A 13,223-nucleotide genomic window follows, 5' to 3' on the forward strand; every position below is an offset into this window, starting at 1 on the left:
AAACTGAGGGCACATTTTTTCTTCTCCATTTCCAGCAGGAATTCTGTAGAGAGTTCTATGACATCTTCCTGTGGCACATTCTCTTCAATTTCCTCCTGTGTCATCCGTTGCTATGTCATATGGGAACTCACTGGCCTATCACTCCTCAGCATTGACTGTGTAAGAGTTGCCACAGTTTCCTCTTCCTTCCCTTGCTGTCCAGTTTCAAGTGAACATTTATATTGGTTTCCTGTGGAAGGTTCCAAAATATTTTCATATGACAAAATGACAACTGACCAGTTGCTTCCAATTCCACTAGTTTCTCCTTAGATTGGATGTCCATTGCTCTATCCTGCTGTGGTGCTTTCTGAGTTACATTTTCTACACTGTATCCTTCACTTCACAGGAACTCATTAACTTCAGTTTCTTTTTCTTTAACTTCTCTATCACTAATCATTTTTTCTTCTTTTCCTCTCTATCTTCTTATTTTTTGCATTATAAAGTTTTCCATGTCCAGATTCCTTTGTCTGTATTTCACTTCAAGTATCTTTCCTGCTGCTTTTTTTGTATCGATTAGTTTTAATTTCTCCTTTGCATACATATTACACCATATTTGCATAAATATTACACCATTTTAATCTCCTTTTCTTTCCCATGTCCATTTTTCTTTTTCAGATATCTCCTGATCTTCCTGTTTCTTCTTATTTTGGGAACTCATTCCATCATGCTGTGATGTAACCTGTGTTAGACCTTCTACACTAAATCCTTCACTTCACAGGCATTCCATAACTTCAGCTATTATTTTTTTAACTTCTACTGTACTAATCTTCTTTTCTACATTCCCTCTTTGTGATAGTATTTTTTAATTGTGATATTTGCGGGACTCATCATGACTGCATGTTTGTTTTGTATGTTGTGTGATCTTGGAGATGGAATATAAATAAGTAGCAGGGAGTCTGGATGTACAGCACCCAACATCAGGGGATGCAGGAGGGCTTTCCCCTATAAAAAAATGGGTCTATTTTAAATCACCGAACGCTTAAAAAAGCGAACGGTGATTGATCAACCCTATGTAAGCGAAAGCTTAAAATATCGAAGCAACAGAAACATGAATTTTTTCCCAGGGAAAGAATTTGGTTGTCCGTTTCTGTTGCTTCGGTATTTTCAGTGTTGTGGTGGAAAGTTACGGGTCGGGTTCAAGTAAGTGTGCGATTGTGTGGATGTGAGTGTTAGGGCGGGTTAGGTGCGTTAGGGTTAGGGCACGGTTAGGCATGTGTGCGATTGTGTGGACGTGAGGGTTAGGGAGGGATAGGTGAGTTAGGGTTAGGGAGCGGGTGAGGTGAGTGTGCGATAGTGACAGACCTTAGGGTTAGGGTTTTGGTTAAGGTAAATGGATAGTTAATGATGTGTGTATAGTTTAGTGTAGGGTTAGGTGTCAGATTTTAGGTGTATGTGTGTGGATTGTTGTTTGTTTGGTGTGCTTGTGTTTTGTGTATGTGTTTTGGAACAGAGATTTTTTTTCCCCTAGGAAAAAAATTGCTGTTCTGACAGTTCGAGATTGCAAGCTTTTGCTTATATAGGGTTGATTAATCACCATTCGCTTTTTTAAGTGTTCAGTGATCTAATATAGACCCTAAAAAACACCTTTCTTTGTATTTTAGTGCAGGTTTGACTTTCTGTGCAGTCTACAAAATGTTTTCGACTACTGGAGTAGTGACAAGATTAGCGCCAATGAGTTGAATGTTAGTGAAACTGAAGTTCATCTTTTGCAAATACTTATAACTATAAATCTATGCACACACACACACACACACACACACACACACACACACACACACGTCTGTGTGTGTATGTGTGTGTGTGTGTGTGTGTGTGTGTGTGTGTGTGTGTGTGTGTGTTTGTATAGATTTTTGTAAAAAATAATTTAGAAATATAATTTATAATAATACATTTTAAATCTTGATCTTGCTTAGGTAGATATAATATTAAAATCATGATAATACTTGTCAGCATCATTTTCTTTGTCACTTCAGATTACCTTATAACAGCATTTAAAGAGTTATGAAATACTGGAACGATTGACATCACTTGACTTGTATTAGATTCACTTTAAAATGGCTTTGTATAGATACAAAACAGGCATGCAGCATGATGAGGCCTACAAATATCACTATTAAGAAGTTTATGTTCTCAACTTCCCATTCCGAGAATGTGCCACAAAGCTATTTAACTCAAAAATAATTAAAAACAAAAGTCCTGGGGAAGCATCTTAGATTCACCAAATGCATTTTACTTGTTTATTATCTGAAGCTTTGTACCAAAGTGCTGTAACCTTGCTACAATCAAAAGCAGAATCATTATTACATTTTGAAAGAATCAATTACATATGACCTGACAGAGACCAGAATTGTAGCATGTCGTTGCAAGCTGCAGAGTGTGTGTGTGTGTGTGTGTGTGTGTGTGTGTGTGTGTGTGTGTGTGTGTGTGTGTGTGTGTGTTTGTGTGTGTGTGTGCGTGTGGGTGTGTGTATATATATATATATATTTATGGATCAGTGTCATTTTGCCAAAAATGTCTTGACATGACAACAATACTAGACAATATTAAACTCTACACACCCCCTACTTAAATATTCTCACTCCGAGATCGGACTACAGGGCAGATACACTTTCAGTACTATTTTTGGCAAAATGGATTTTCGGCGATTTGGACTCTATGTCAGAAACTTTCGGCAAATGGGTTTTTGGCGAAATGTCATATGTGTGTGTGTGTGTGTGTGTACGTGTAAGTAAAATATATATGTGTGTGTGTGCGCGTGTGTGTGTGTGTGTGTGTGTGTGTGTGTGTGTGTGTGTGTGTGTGTGTGTGTGTGTGTGTGTGTGTTGACTAACATTGATACACCCAAAAGTCAACTATTAAAATGTTAACAACATAAACATTGACACAGTCCTTTGCATGTACTGAGAAATAACCTTGGCGCATCTAAAATTCTAAACTAAAAATTAAAACATTGTTTTTTGCAAGGAGGTAAGCCCCTATACCCCCCCCCCCCCACACACACACACACCTTTAGTTAATTATATACACTAACTTTTCAGAAATGCACAATGTGAGAGAAAGGCAGAACACACAGGGTTAGAGTTGCTGGTGCCATGTCAGACTCTAAGCCGGTCATGAGCGGTGTCCCACAGGGCTCAGTCCTGGGCCCCCTCTTGTTCGGCATTTATTTTTCTGAAGTGCAGGCAAACATAGGGGGATTGTGGTTGACAAAATTTGCAGATGACTGCAAACTGAGCACCATAACTGACACTCCATCAGACACAGACATCCTCCAGAAAGGTCTCATAGAAATGGATAACTGGTGCCAGAGCCATGGCCTTAAGCTAAATGCCAAAAAATGTATAGTCATACCCTTTGGGAAAAACAAGGTAACCCCTAATTACCACATAGGTGGTAATCCATTAAACACGGAAGAAGTTATCAGGGACCTGGGGACCCAAGTTGACAGTAACCTCTCTTTTGACACACATTGCCAAAGTGGTTAGGAAGACCTTCTACATTGCCCACCTGATCATGAAGGGATTCACATCCAGATCAGGAGAGGTCATTGTACCCCTGTACTCTTCACTTATCAGACCAATGATTGAGTACAACGCCCCATTCGGAATGTACCTTACCCGACACCTGCAGCAGTTGGAAAGCCTCCGAAAGTTCCTCACCAAAAGGATAAAGGGGCTCAAACATATGTCATACGATGCCCGACTGAAGAAACTCCAGCTCTATTCAGTCGCATACCGTCTGCTCAGAGGTGATCTGTGCCTGACATACAAGGCCATGTCCAACCCGGAATTAATGGACATGCTCCACCTCAAAAAATCCAAATCCACCAGAGCCACGAGAGCAAGAGACTTAAACCTCAACACGGATATAAATAGGATGTGCTGGAGGGACAGATTCATCACCCAGAGACTCCCTACACTATGGAACAGAATCCCAGTCCATGTGAGGCAGAGCCCCTCACTGACTCTGTTCAAGAGAAATCTTGACGAGTGGATGGGAGATCGAGGTTTACCGGAATCATCTCTGTATCACTGCTGGACAGAGGCACAGCAAATTAATGGGTATAGTATTCTCATCCTAAGGGGTGGTGAAAGCCACACACACTCTGGCTAGGCTTATAAATGCCCTAGGGCAGATAGCCTAGTATGAACCTATGAACCTATGAACCTATTTCCCAACCCCAGAATTGTGCAGTCTCTTACACCTGTTGACCATCTGTGTAGTCAGTGGAATTTTGTTGACTAGATAGATGTCAACCAAACATGGAATTGATATTATGCAACTACATTCAAACACACACATACTCTCTCTCACATGAGCATGTACACGTACAGCAGCTTTACAGTCATTTAATTGAACTCAAATGAAAATCAACTGTTTGAAAGAATTTGACTGAAAACCCATCTGACTGAAACGCAATTGACTAAAAACCATTTGACTGAAAACCTAATTGACTGAAACCCATTTCACTGAATCACAAATCAATGAAAATATTCAACATGAGAAAATACAACATAAAATAGTAATGTTAAGTTGTCAATCTCGCCTTCATTCTTGCTGGATGGGTTCGGAGCCGATCCTCGGCTCCGACTCGGCACTCGCTTTAGCTCGAGAACTCCTTTTACCAGCTCGAGGCAACCCTATATCCCATGATGCAAGGCGGAACTACCTCAGATCTCGTTTGCCGCTTAGCGAAAGAGGTCTCCTTTGCCAGCTGAGGTAAGTTTTTTCTTGTTAAAGAAGAAAAAGTTCAGTTAGGGGTTTATTTTTCCCTTTTAGTGTTAGATTAGCTTGTACTTAGTTTACAGCCCACCCTATTCCCTTCTTTTTAAACTTTTATAACAGTTTTTCAGTTTAAAGTTTTAGTCAGGCCTAGTTCCCCAAGTTATTCCCTTCCTGTGTGTCTGTGTAGGGATTAAGTTGTGTGTTTGTGGGGACTGTTTGTGTCTATCCTTTTTAGGATGTCTAAAGAAGGCAAGGTCTCAGGCTTCAAGAAGTGTGACCAGTGCTGTCAGAAAATGTCCCTGACAGACGGTCACACTTCTTGTGTGTATTGCCTGGGGCCTTTGCACCTGCAGGACTCCTGTGCGTTGTGTCATGCTTTTAGCCAGAGAGTCCTGCAGGAAAGGAGGAACAAATTAATCCTCCGAGGTTTACTTAAACCTGAAGGTTCTCCTCCTAAGTCAGGGGCAGGAAAACCTCTTAAGTCACCGAAGGCTCAGGTTACAGTGTCCAAGCCTCCTCCGGTGGCTCCGGCTCCGTCGGAGCCGATATCGGCTCCGGCTGGAGTCGATACTTCTTCTGTTAGAGTAGTGGGTTCGGTGCCGGCCGGCTCCGATACCCTGACTACTGTGGCCTTGTCGGCTCGGGCTGGAGCCGACACTTTATGCAGCATCGGAGCCGAGATATCCTCGGCTCCATCTGGGGTTCAAGGGACTTCGCCCGATGGCTTCGACCGTAAGAGATCCCAGTCCCTTCGATACTAAGTATTCACTCGGCTCCGGGTCTCCTCTTTGTCGGAGCGGAGCCATCGGAGCCGATCTTCGAGATCTTCCAGGCTGTCTGACCACGATTTGGAGAGGGTGGTAAGCAGGCTGTTGAAGTCTCAGGCACTGGCCCAAATGCTCCATAGCCCATCTCAACAGACTTCGGCTATAGCCCCGATTCTTGAGATTCCTCCTCCGACTCCACACCAGAGTTCGGAGCCGGAGCTTCTTGGGACAGCGACTGTTTCGATGCCGGAGCCGATACATCCTTCGGCTCCGTCATCTTCGGCTCCGATCTCCTCCTTGAGACTTTCCTTGGAGGGATCCGGTCGTCGGGTTTCCACTGTCGGCTCCGAGGGGGCTAGTGGCATCGGACCCTTGTCCGACCCCGCTCTCCCTCTCGGGGCTTCGGCTTTGGTAAGCTCGGCGCCGACATCGGCCTCGGAGCCTTCTCTCTCCTTGGAGCCGACCATTCCTGTCTCTTCGGAGCGGGTGTGTTCAGGTCTCCCGGGGAGAGGAGCCTTTGAGGTGATGAGGAGTGTCCTGGCCTCTGAGCCTGGTCAACGGTCTATCCCTCTAGCTCCTCCCTCATCATTGCCTGCAGATGCCTCTTTCCAGCCTCTTGCTCTCAGGCCCAGGGATCCATCGCCCCAGGTTTCCCCACTGGGAATTTCCTCCTCTTCTGAGGTTTCTCCTGACCCTGCAGGGGAACCCCCTTGGAAGAGGACGTGTAAGAGGAAACACACAGACTCCCCTGAGTCTACTACATCTGATACCGACTTAGATGAGTCGGAGGGTTCCCCACGGTCCCCCTCTGAGGATGTCTCATTTTCAGACATCCTTGAGCTCCTCAAACAGAGGGGAATTGGCCTCCATTGACCCCTCCGAGGATGAGTCTGTATACCTGGAGGCTTTGGATCCCGACCCTCCACCTCCTGGGTGTCTCCGCCTTCGACCCACTCATGCAGGTAGTGGCTCGGAAGGCGTGGCTCCAGATTCTGTGGAACCTGTCCCCAGGAGACCATCCAAGTTCATCACGGCCCCTTCGGATAAACAGTTCCTGTCCAAAGGTGTCTCTGTGGATGCTATGGTGGTAGCGGCCACTAAGAAGGAATTGGCGGATCCTTCAGTACCTGTCCATCCTCCTAATAAGGATTCTAGGACCATGGACAGGTATGGAAAGCGGATGTTTTCTTCAGCGACCTTTGCTATGCGTTCGCTGAATTATCTTTGTCACTTCACCAGACTTCAACGAGATATTCTCAAGGAACTGGGAGAAGTAGTCCAGGATCCTTCTGCTGCTGGGGCTCAGGAAAAGATTGCCTCTCAGCTTGCTATCCTGAATTCTATATCTAACTCCTCCATGCGGCTCATATCTTATGCGGCCGATGGAGCGAGCAGGGCCACAGGCACAGGTGTTGCTCTTAGACGCCAAGCCTGGATGCGGCTGTGTAATTTTGCGGACCCCTTTAAGGCGTCCTTCACCAACACCCCCTTTGATGGTTCGGCTTTGTTCGGACCTCAGGTGAAGGATACTTTGACCAGATGTGAGCAGGACGGTAAAACTCTTTCTGCCGTTGGAGTCCAGTTTTCCACTCCTTCTAGACCATATTCCAAGGGTCAGAAGGGGGGGAAGATGTGGTTCCGTAAAGCCCAAGGAGCTACACCGGACACACATGGTCAGTTTACCCCCAGAGGCAGAGGGGCTAGCAATAATATACGCCGCCCTAGAGGCAGGGGGGGTCCTCAGAACCAGGGCAACAGGGAGTCTCTTCCTGAGAAGCCCTTTCAGCATCCCTGAGGTGTTGCCCGACTGCCCACCCTTGGAGGCAGTCGGGGGAAGAATTTCGCTGTACCCAGTAGCCTGGCAATCCCTATCACAAGAGAAGTGGGTACAGTCGATCATATCCGAGGGTTACAAAATCCCTTCAAAGGTTTCCGACGTCTACAATCCCTTCCAGACATCTCACCCGGTCAAAGGGATTTGGCAAGACAGGAAGTTTCAAAACTCCTGGAAAAAAGAGCCATCCAAACAGTGCCGGCAGACCAAGTAGGATCCGGCTTCTACTCAAGATTCTTTTTGGTCCCCAAAAGGACGGGAGATTGGAGACCAATACTAGACCTAAGCAGACTAAACAAGTCTGTCAGAAAGGCAAAGTTCCGGATGGTCACGCTGCAATCCATTCTGCCCTTTCTGGGCAAGGACAACTGGATGTGCTCTATAGACCTTCAAGATGCGTACTATCACATAAATATTCACAGACACTCCAGAAGGTTTCTCCGCCGCTGGGAGCCAGTCATTACCAATTCAGAGCACTGCCCTTTGGCCTCACTTCAGCCCCCAGAGTGTTCACCAAATGCATGGCAGTGGTCACAGCTCATCTGAGACGTCGAGGATTCCAGGTGTTTCCTTATTTGGATGACTGGCTCCTCTCCGCCACCTCCAAGCATCAGCTTCTTCGGTCCAGAGACTACACCCTACAGCTTTGCAAGAGTCTAGGAATTTCGGTAAATTTGAAAAATCCTCTCTGCTGCCTTGCCAATCTATCACCTTTATAGGCAGAGTTAAATACCGTCAAAATGTTAGCCAGGCTAACAGATCAAAGGATTCTGGACATCCAGAAATTTGTTCAGCTTCTGTTACAAAGCAACAAGATCAAAGCCAGGTTTGTCTTGAAAGTTCTAGGCCTAATGGCTGCAGCCATTGTTCTTCTTCCACTGGCTCGCTTCCACATGCGTCTCCTGCAGTGGATGTTATTCACGCAGTGGTCGTACCACGATCTGCCCATGAGACACGAGATCTTAGTGACACAGTCTTGCAGGGCTCATCTACGATGGTGGATATCTTCCCCTCTTCTTCATCAGGGCCGACCCTTTGTTCCCCTCCTCCAGTTGCCACAGTCACCACGGATGCCTCTCTGATCGGGTGGGGGCATTATCAGGGCAGGATGGTCCACGGACGTGGCAACCCATAGAATACCACCTGCACATAAATGTCCTGGAGATGAGAGCAGTGCTTTTAACGTTGCAAGCCCTCGACGACTTTCTTCCCACAGGGACTATTGCAGTACAGACGGACAACATGTCCGTGGTCTGGTACATCAACAAACAGGGCGGAACCAGGTCCTATCCTTTATGTCGAGGCTCTCAGACTTTGGCAATGGGCGATCTCTTCTCAGCGGTTTCTGATAGCAACGCATATCCCCGGCAGGTCCAACCTATTGGCGGACAGGCTAAGCAGATCTATTCTGATGCCTCACGAGTGGTCTCTCAATCAATCTGTAGTGGATCAGATTTTTCTGAAGTGGGGCACCCCTTGTTGCGATCTTTTCGCTACCCCTCAAAACAGCAAGTGCCCAAATTACTTCACACTATTTCCTCTTCCAGGCCAACCCTTGAGAGACTCTCTAACCCAGGATTGGCCTCGGGGACTTCTTTATGCTTTTCCTCCCTTTCCATTGATTCCACAAGTCATTCAGAAAGCCACCGTTTTGAGAGCCAAATTGATCCTCATTGCACCATATTGGCCTCGACAAATTTGGTTTCCGTCTCTACATCATCATCTTCTGGTGCAGCCCTGGCATCTGGACCCAGTTCCGGATCTTTTGATCCACCAGTCGGGTCAGCAGCACCGGGCCATTCATTCTCTCAACCTCACTGCTTGGTTGCTCCACTTCCTTCCCTAGCCAGGCTACCAATGATTTCTGACTCAGTCAGAGACATATTAGTATCTTCTTTAAAGTCGTCCACTAGAACTGTTTATGCTAGCAAGTGGCGACGTTTTTCGATTTGGGCAAACGCCAGAAATATTGATCCTTTCACCGCTCCTATACATTCTGTTTTGGATTTCCTGGCGGAGGTTTTTCATTCGGGATCTTCGTCATCTACAGTCAAAGTACAACTGGCTGCTATTTCCAAGTATCATGTTGGCTTGCATGACAATAACATCATGTCTCATAGGTTATGCAAAGCCTTTTTAAGAGGAGTTTTTCTCCTCAAACCACCTGTGAAACATCCTCCTCCGCAATGGGATCTAAACTTAATGTTGGCATCCCTAATTCTGTCTCCTTTCGAACCGTCTGCTACGTGTTCTTTGAAGTTGTTGACGTGGAAAACTATATTTTTACTGGCTGTTACTTCTGCAAGAAGAGTTTCTGAGATTCAGGCCCTCTGTATTCGTTCACCTTATCTGGTTTTTCATAAGGATAGGGTTTCGCTCAGAACTAACCCTTCCTTTCTTCCCAAGGTTGTATCTCAAGCCAATATTAATCAATCTATTGATCTACCAGTTTTCTTTCCTAACTATTCTGACAGAGCTGAACAGAAGCTGCATTTTTTGGATCTTCATCGTCAGCTCAGGTACTACTTGCATAGGACTAAACAAATTAGAAAATCAGACCAATTGTTTGTCTCCTATGCAGAAAACAGGTTAGGTCTTCCAGTTTCTAAAGTGACCATATCTAGATGGTTGACTTCCACCATTTCCTATGTGTACTCTCTAAGGGGTAAACATCTACCCTCTAAGCCAAAAGCACATTCGACCAGGAGACTATCCACTTCTGTAGCCTTTCAGGATAGACTTCCCATTGACACTATTTGTGCAGCAGCTACTTGGGCCACGCCTCATACCTTTGTGTCTCATTACAAGTTGGATTTGGCCTCCAGAGATAGGGCCAGTTTTGGTTCCACAGTTCTCAAGAGTCTGTTCCATTGAGCCACCCGGGATACAGGTGCTAGGGACGCGGTCCCATCCAGCAAGAATGAAGGCGAGATTGACAACTTAACATTTAGAAGTTATGTACCTACCATAACGTTCCATGTTAGTTGTCTTCTCGCTTCTTTCTTAAGCCCTCCCTCCTTCCCCCTGGCCTGGACAGATCTTGGAGAGTTCCTATTAGATTGCTTCCTCTGGAGCATTGTTATGAGGACTTCTTTTAGGAATCATGGTTCCTAATTATGCTAGGATAAGTCTTTAGCAGGGTCAGTTAGCTGCCAAACGAGATCTGAGGTAGTTCCGCCTTGCATCATGGGATATAGGGTTGCCTCGAGCTGGTAAAAGGAGTTCTCGAGCTAAAGCGAGTGCCGAGTCGGAGCCGAGGATCGGCTCCGAACCCATCCAGCAAGAAAGAAGGCGAGAGAAGACAACTAACATGGAACGTTATGGTAGGTACATAACTTCTAATTTTTGCAGGAGGGCAAACCCCCTGTACCCCAGATGTGGGGTACTTTACTCCACCCCCCCTTAATTGTACATACTAACTCCACGGCTGCACAACCACTTCAAAAAAGAAAGAACACCATACACAGTGAATCAGTGCTTGTGATTTACTGTGTATGGTGTTTTCTTTTTCTTTTTTTAAGTGGTGGTGTGAACATAGTTAGTAGATATAATTAAGGGGGTGTGAGGGTGCAAAGCCCCCCACATAGAAAGGTGCCAGGAGGCTTGCTTTCCCTGAAAAAACACTATTTTATGTTATATTTTCTTATGTTTATTTTCAGTGATTTGTGATTCAGTGAAATGGGTTTCTGTCAAATTGTTTTTCAGTCAATTGCGTTTTAGTCAAATTCTTTCTAACATTTGATTTTCAGTCAAGAACAGTTCAAGTAAATGACAGTAATGTGTGCTGGATGACTGACACAGAGCCCCAGTTGTGTCAGTCTTCTTAGAACTACTTTGTGCTCCCTCCCAAGTCAACAAGGCATATGTTATCATTACTAGAGACAAGGTGGGTATTCAAAAATATCCATAACACTGCCAGTTAATGATCAGTAATGTGTATGATAAAGTGTGTTGTGGCCCAGTGCTGATTATTGATGCATATATATAAGTATATGCATAGTGCTATCATGCTATTGACACAGCTAAATGGGATAGAATTGTAGTACCTGTAATGGTAGTAACATGCCCTACTACACAGGCTCTGCTGTGGCAGTCACATGAATCAAAGGAAAAGCAACAACAAGGTTGTGTGTCCAATGATATGCAATGAAGTGCCTGTTGACTGCAGGTGCAGCTCATACTGGGACACAAAACACAATGCCAAGGCACTTAATCATTGAATAGGGAGTAAAGAGAGAGATTGTACAGACATAAGTAGGGGACAGCAAGCAGGGGAACACATTGAAGGACAAGAGGAAGGTTAGAAGTTGGGAAGAAGAAGGGTATACTTTTTTGTGGACAGGTGCCCATGTTTTCCTTTTTAAGGAGGTCATAGGGCATGATAGTTAGGAGTAAATTTGGGCAAGAAGGAGATCATATTTAAGGTGGCTGGGAAAAACAAACAAACATGTAACTAAGCTTTTTTCTACTCTCCATGGCTGAATCCACCCCATGGAGAGGCAACAAGTTAGACATGGATTGACAAAGGTTGGACAACTGGCTGACAAATATGGGATAGAAAATGACACAGGAGGAAGGGGAACACAATGATGGGATATGGTGCATCTGCCAGTCTGGCCCAGAGAAGAACTCACCCCAATCTCAGTCACCTTTGTAGCGGACATTATGAATGGGAGCCATTTTTAGTGGCCTGATATGTCCAGCTGGATATGTGAGATATTCCAGGGTGCCAGTGTGGGTATCAACCTGTCAGTTGACCTCTGGTCTCACAAGTCCCTGCACTTCCTGCTGGCTGATATAGGAGACCACTTTACATCAATCTCAAACAAGGAGCTTTAACCGCCCCCCCCCCCCCCAGAGCTAACCAGCAAGCTCTGAGATCACCATCGGTAGGGTGACCTTTTTCACCCTGCAGGGATGCAAGCCTGGGGACTGCTGGGGATCTAGGAGTAGGCACAGTGTCCAGTGCAGAGTGCAGTGGCCAGTGCCTCTCCATGGCCTGCACATTGGCTGATCAAGTAGAAACATAAAATAAATGGAGAAAAACAAAGCAACAATGATGAAAAAGAAAAGAAAGACAAAAATTATAAACAGAAGCATCAGGTTAGTACTATGTGGTGGACTTTATTGAAAATGTACAGCACTGCCAGCAACACACAACATGTACATGACTACCTGAATAGACTGTTCTGTCTTCTTTGACAGGCCACCCAGTTTGTCTGTATCTCTTGGACCACTGGAAAACATAATAGAAACAACAATCGGCATATCCCAGACAACAGAAGGCCATTATAGCTTCAGGTACTAAGCCTATTGTACATTGACAAACCAAAAGCAGACAAATTACAAATATATGGTAACTTTCTCTCCCTAGCGTCTTGCCTTGACAAAGGTTTGGTTGATGCCTCTACAGGTCACTAAATTTGTGCTTCCACTGCTTGTCTGAGTGGGTGATACCAACCGTATCACATAGCACCATGGCAATCTGCTGCTGGTCATCAGTTGTATACAGTGAGTCCTCATACTCAAATACTAAACTAGCAGCTGCGCTCTCTGTGGTCCCTGAGCAGCAGGTGGAGAAAGATTTTATACTCCCTACTGCACTATGCAGGCATCCTGCCACTTGGTGAGTCTGAATCAGGAGTAAAATGGTAGCCTGGTGCACATGACTGCACATAGTTGACATCATGCAGTATGCAATGATGGGTATCATGGCATGCAGTAAACATTGATAGTAGTGCAATGCCATTAAAGAGTAATGTAGTTATGGTCAGCCATCATGGTGGACATGCACATGGTCACATTATATGGCATGGGAATGGACAGACACAAGCACAGACTAGAAAGATAATGGATTT

At 45.2% G+C, this 13,223-nt stretch overlaps 1 protein-coding gene across 4 annotated transcripts in view; it reads left to right on the plus strand.

Annotated features, from left to right (window-relative positions):
- Positions 1-13,223, plus strand: part of LOC122808806 (alpha-2-macroglobulin-like) — a 2,637,399-nt gene that overhangs the window by 630,043 nt on the left and 1,994,133 nt on the right. The gene's annotated exons all lie outside the window — the stretch shown is intronic.

This window comes from Protopterus annectens, chromosome 8.part0 (assembly GCF_019279795.1).
Source record: "Protopterus annectens isolate FY-2018-M chromosome 8.part0, PAN1.0, whole genome shotgun sequence".
NCBI lineage: Eukaryota > Metazoa > Chordata > Ceratodontiformes > Protopteridae > Protopterus > Protopterus annectens.